Here is a 6389-nt window from a genome sequence, read left to right on the forward strand (position 1 = left end):
ACAATCCCTGCCCAATTCAATCCCTGGACCTCCATAAGGCTTAAAATCATCTAAAAATAATTGGGAAAGAGTTTAGATGAAATAACGTGGATAGATCTCGGGCCTGGGGGTGAGAAGGAGCTGGGTTCTAATTTCGGATATGGCACTTGTCTGTTAATAATGTTGGTATTTGTTAAGCGCTTACTATGTGCCGAGCACTGTTCTAAGCGCTGGGGTAGACACAGGGGAATCAGGTTGTCCCACGTGGGGCTCACAGTCTTCATCCCCATTTTACAGATGAGGGAACTGAGGCACAGAGAAGTTAAGTGACTTGCCCACAGTCACACAGCCGACAAGTGGCAGAGCTGGTGGTTTGAATTCAGTGGGATAAATTGGGAGGGAGGAGAGATGATTGAGTACAGTCTTATTATTTTGCCACCCCAGCCCAACAATTTATTTGGGCTGTGTCCAGATTAAATCCTGAGCTGCCAGCCAGTACCAGGAATATATGATAAGGGCAGGGGAAGGAGTTCTGAAATACAGACTTCTTATAACTGATCTGATTCTCCTCACCATCATCTGCTTTCAGTTTCAGTTTCAATTTGACTCAACTATTTCCAGAAAATGAGGCTGGCTTCTGCTCAAGGAAATTACAGCCTGCAGAAGGATTAATGCTGAGCTCACGCAGAATTTAATACCAGGCCTCTGGTTTACTGGAGCTTCAGCCAGCTCTGAAAAGTGCCTCAAACATGACCTTACAGAGATGAGTTCTTTGAACAACTGCAGCAAGGCCACCTGGGCCATGATTTGGCTCTCAAAGGGGACCTTGCCCTTTAAATTTCAGGGAATGAGCAATAGGAGTTAGGAGTTTTGCTGTACCAGAATTTGTGGGGGTTCGGAAGGGAGGCTTCGACTGTTTCTTTAAAATCACTCTCTCTTTAGTCACCTTTTCCTTCTTCTCATCCAATCCTCCCCTCGTCCCCAATAATAATGATGGCATTTGTTAAGCGCTTACTATGTATTTTAAGCTCTGGGGTCTTCTTCTTCAAACGCCATTGAGTCGCTTCTGATTCATAATGACTCTGACTCCAGAACTTCCTATCTTCTGCTGTTGTCACCGTGGTGTGTATAACCATAGAGGTTTCTTGGTCAAAAATATGGAAGTGGTTTACCATTGCCTTCTACAAGCTCTGGGGTAGGTATAAGCTAATCAGCCTGGATGCAATCTCTGTCCTGCATGGGTCTCACAGCCTTAATCCCCATTTTACAGATGAGGGAACTGAGGCACAGAGAAGTGAAGTGACTTGCCTACTTGCAGGCAAATGGCAGAGCCATGGTCAAAAGCCAGGTCCTTCTGACGCGCAGGTCTGTGCTCTATCCACTAAGCCACACTGCTTCTCTAAATCCCCAGTTTGTGTTAATTATCACCTTGGCTCCTTAGTTCTACATTTCATGGGTCCATGAGGAATCTGGGTGAGGTAGGCACTAACAGATATTCAGTAGAGAGGAAAAGTGGATTTAGTGTTTGAAGAGAAGGTTTGGGGATTGCATGTAGAGTCAGAAGTCTTCCCTTGGAGCAGAGTTGAAGGCCCGCGTGTTTTTAGTCATGGGGTGCCCGCCTCTGTGAGGTGTCGCTATGATAGGGTGGGAGAGGGATGCCCTGCCTCCTCCCCCTTCCTCAGTCGCCCACCCCACAGCTGCTTTCACTTTAGGAAGGAAGTGGGGAAGAGAGGCTGGTCAGGAATTGGCACTCTGACACGATAGATGTCCCCTGGTCCCGGCTACTAAGGCCTCTTCTCCATCTTTGCAGTTGCTCAACTCACAGTACCTCCATCTCATCTATCTCGTGGCTGACCCCCGGCCTACGTCCTGCCTCTGGCCTGGAACGCCCTCCCTCTTCATATCCGACAGACAGTTACTATCCCCCGCTTCAAAGCCTTACTGAAGACACATCTCCTCTAAGAGGCCTTCCCAAACTAAGTAAGCCCCACTTTTCCTCTTCTCCCACTCCCTTTTGTGTCACCCTCACTTGTTCCTTTTATTCATCCCCTCACCCAGCTCCACAGCACTTATGTAAATATCTGTAATTTTATTACTTTTTATTAATGTCTACCACCTCGAACTCATTGTGGTCAGGGAATGTGTCTGATATATTATGTTATATACATCCAAGCACTTAGTACAGTGCTCTGCACACTGTAAAGTGCCCAATAAATATGATTGACTATCTGGCCTTTTAAAGACATCATCAAGGGCTATATGAGGGGAGCCCCCATTACATCATCCATCCCAGGCCCAGACTTCAGTTAATACGGTCCTGAATATAGCTGACAGTGATTAAAGAAAGGACTAAGCCCTGAGTTTTGTAACTCTTTGAGGGAATTTTCTTCCTAAACTATTGGCAGGGACCCTAGGCAATGATAGAATGGCAGTAGCTATTAGACCTCAGAGCAAAAGGATTTGCAAAGCCTTTACTCTCTCTACAATCTCAAGGTTAGGCTGTGGGGTTAAGCCATGGTTGTTGGCAATCACCATTTTTTTATTCCAAGTGGCATCTGCTGGAACCACATCAGCACTTAAAAGAAGTGAAATAATTATTTTGCAATTCAGGAAACACCCTGTTTCAACCTCTTCTTCCTTTTCCTTCTTCTTCCTTGGGGCATTTATTGAAAATCCCCTGGATGAAAGGCTTACTTACTAAAGAGGAAAATACAACAGAAGCACAAGGTGTGTTGAGGATAAACAGCCAGAGAGATAGGAGGAGAACCTTGAAGCCAAGTTCGGATAATGTTTCCAGGAAAAGGGGGTGGGTGACTGCGCCGAAGGCCGCTGAGAGGTCGAGGAGGATTAGGATGGAGTAGAGGCCGTTGGATATAGCAAGAGGGAGATCATTAGTGACCTTTGAGAGGGTGATTTCTGTGGAGTGAAGGGGATGGAAGCTAGACCGGAAGGAGTCAAGGAGAGAATTGGAGGAGAGGAACTTGACACGGCGGGTGTCGACAACTGGCTCAAGGAGTTTGGAGAGGAATAGTAGGAGGGAAATGGGGCGATCTGTTTTGTTGTCTGTCTCCCCATTCCAGATGGTGAGCCCGTTGTTGGGTAGAGATTGTCTCTCTCTGTTGCCGAATTGTACATTCCAAGAGCTTAGTACAGTACACGGTAAGCGCTCAATAAATACAATTGAATGAATGAATGAATTTACTAAGCGCTTGGAATGTACTATTCAGCAACAGTTAGAGACAATCCCTGCCCAACAACGGGCTCACAGTCTAAAAGGGGGAGACAGGCAACAAAACAAAACGTAGTCAGGTGACAAAACATGTAGTACAGTGCTCTGCACACAATAAGCGCTCAATAAATATGAATGAATGAATGAATGAATGAATAAAAGATAAATGGAAGGAGCCGTGGGGTCAAGGGAGAGTTTTTTTTAAGATGGGAGACATGTTTGAGAGCAGTGGGGAAGAAGCCACTGGAGAGGGAACAGTTGAGAAGCAACGTGATTTAATGGAAACAGCACAGGACTGGGAGTCAGAAGGTGGTGACAACTTCATCACTTGTCTGCTGTGTGACCTTGGGCAAGCCACTTCACTTCTCTGTGCCTCAGTTACCTCATCTGTAAAATGGGAAAGAGACTGTGAGCCCCATTTGGGACAATCTGATTACCTTGTGTACATTTGTATATATTATTCATTACTCTATTTTATTAATAATGTGTATATATCTATGCTTCTATTTATCAATTTGGTGTTATTGATGCCTACTTGTTTTGTTTTGCTGTCTATATCCCCCTTTTAGACTGTGAGCCCGTTGTTGGGCAGGGATTGTCTCCATCTGTTGCCGAATTTTACATTCCAAGCGCTTAGTACATTGTTCTGCTCACAGTAAGTGCTCAATAAATATGATAGAATGAATGAATGAATACCCCAGTGCTTAGAACCGTGCTTGGCACTTAGTAAGCGCTTAACAAATATACCATTATTATTATTCTCTGTGCCTCAAATATTTCATCTGTAAAATGGGGGTTAAAGCTATGAGCCTGATGTGGGACAGGGACTGTCTCCAACCCAATTTGATTGTATTCCCCCCAGTGCTTAGAACAGTGCCTGGCACATGGAAAGCACTTTCCAAATACCACAATCATTACATACCATAATCATTATTCTTATTATTATAAGACGACTCTTTGGGGAGGATAACTTTCTTCATAATGCCCCAAAGCAATGTCTGTGTTGGCAAGGTCAAGAGAGAACAGAATTTTGGGGTCGGCCAAGGTCTCTATAAACTTGAGGGCCTGGGACCCTTTGCTTTAATCCACTGTTGCTCATGGAAGAACAGGGTATACCTGGAGCAGATGAGATAGATGCATTTTGCTGCTGAGGATGAAAACTCACCCCATCAGGCCATAAGGATGCAGTATAAAAATTCTGTTCAGGGTCCTGCACTGTGACCCTCATTTTTTTTTAATTTTTAAATCATATTTGTAAAGCACTTACTCTGTGCCAGGCACTGAACTAAGAACTGGGGGGAAAACAGGATAATCAGGTTGGACATAGTCCCAGTGAATCAATCAGTGGTATTTATTGAGAACTTACTACATGCAGAATACTGTACTAAGCACTTGGGAAAGTGCAGTACAGTAGAATTAGCAGACACGTTCTCTGCCCTACAGTGAACTCATAACATAGAGGGGGAGGCAGAATATGTATATATATGTTTTTAATGGTATTTGTGCCAGGCCCTGTACTAAGGGCTGGGGTAGGTTCAAACTTGTCAAGTTGAACACAGTCCCTTTCCCACATCAGGCTCAGTGTCATAATCCCCATTTTACAGATGAGGTAACTGAGGCACAGAGCAGGTAGGGGACAAGGTCACACTTCATTCAATAGTATTTATTGAGAGCTTACTATGTGTAGAGCACTGTTCTAAGTGCTTGGAATCTACACTTCGGCAACAGATACAGACAATCCCTGCCCAATAACGGGCTCACAATCTAAATGGGGGAGACAGACAGCAGAGCAAAACAGAACAAAACAAAACAAGACATCATCATCAAGATAAATAAAATCAAGGAGATATACACCTCATTAACAAAATAAATAGGGTAAAAAATAATATATACAAATGAGCACAATGCTGAGGTGAGGGGAAGGGGGAAGAGCAGGGGGTGGGAGGGGGGAAGAAAGGGGAGGGGGAGCAGAGGGAAAAGGGGGGTTCAGACTGGGAAGGTCTCCTGGAGGAGGTGAGCTCTCAGTAGGGCTTTGAAGCGGGGAAGAGAGTTAGTTTGGCGGAGGTGAGGAGGGAGGGCATTCCAGGTCAGAGGTAAGACGTGGGCCAGGGATCGAGAGCGGGACAGGCACGTACAGGGGAGGAGGTGAGTGGCAGAGGAGCTGAGTGTACTGAGTGGGCAGTAGAAGGAGAGAAGGAAGATGAGGTAGGAGGGGACGAGGTGATGGAGAGTTTTGAAGCCTAGCGTGAGGAGTTTTTGTTTCGTGCGGGGGTTGATAGGCAACCACTGGAGGTTTTTAAGGAGGGGAGTGACATGCCCAGAGCGTTTCTGCAGGAAGATGATCCGGGCAGCGGAATGAAGAATAGACTGGAGTGGGAAGAGACAGGAAGAAGGGAGTTTAGAGGGAAGGCTGACTGAATAATCCAGCCGGATATTATGAGAGCTTGTACCAGCTTGATAGCAATTGGGATGGAGACGAAAGGGCGGATCTTGGTGATATTGGTGAGAAACAGTGTGGTTCAGTGGAAAGAGCCCAGGCTTGGGAGTCAGAGGTCAGGAATTCGAATCCCCGCTCTGCTACTTGTCAGTTGTGTGACTGTGGGCAAGTCACTACGCTTCTCTGTGCCTCAGTTCCCTCATCTGTAAAATGGGGATGAAGACTGTGAGCCTCACGTGGGACAACCTGATGACCCTGTATCTACCCCAGCTCTTAGAACATTGCTCTGCACATAGTAAGCGCTTAACAGATACCAACATTATTATTATTATTATATTGTGAAGGTGACACCAGCAGGTGTTGGTGACGGATTGGATGTGTGGGGTGAATGAGAGAGCAGAGTCAAAGACGACACCAGTGTTGCAGGCCTGTGAGATGGGAAGGATTGTCGTTCCATCCACAGTGATGGGGAAGTCAGGAAGAGGAGAGTGTTTGGGAGGGAAGATAAGCAGCTCAGTTTTGGACATGTTGAGTTTTAGATGGCGGGCGGACATCTAAGTGGAGACGTCCTGGAGGCAGGAGGAGATGCGAGCCTGAAGGGAGGGGGAGAGAACAGGGGAAAGAGATGTAGATTTGGGTGTCATCTGCGTAGAGATGATAGTTGAGGCCGTGGGAGCGAATGAGTTCACCAAGGGAGTGAGTGTAGATGGAGAACAGAAGAGGGCCAAGAACTGACCCTTGAAG

The sequence above is a fragment of the Ornithorhynchus anatinus genome, chromosome 4 (assembly GCF_004115215.2).
Source record: "Ornithorhynchus anatinus isolate Pmale09 chromosome 4, mOrnAna1.pri.v4, whole genome shotgun sequence".
NCBI lineage: Eukaryota > Metazoa > Chordata > Mammalia > Monotremata > Ornithorhynchidae > Ornithorhynchus > Ornithorhynchus anatinus.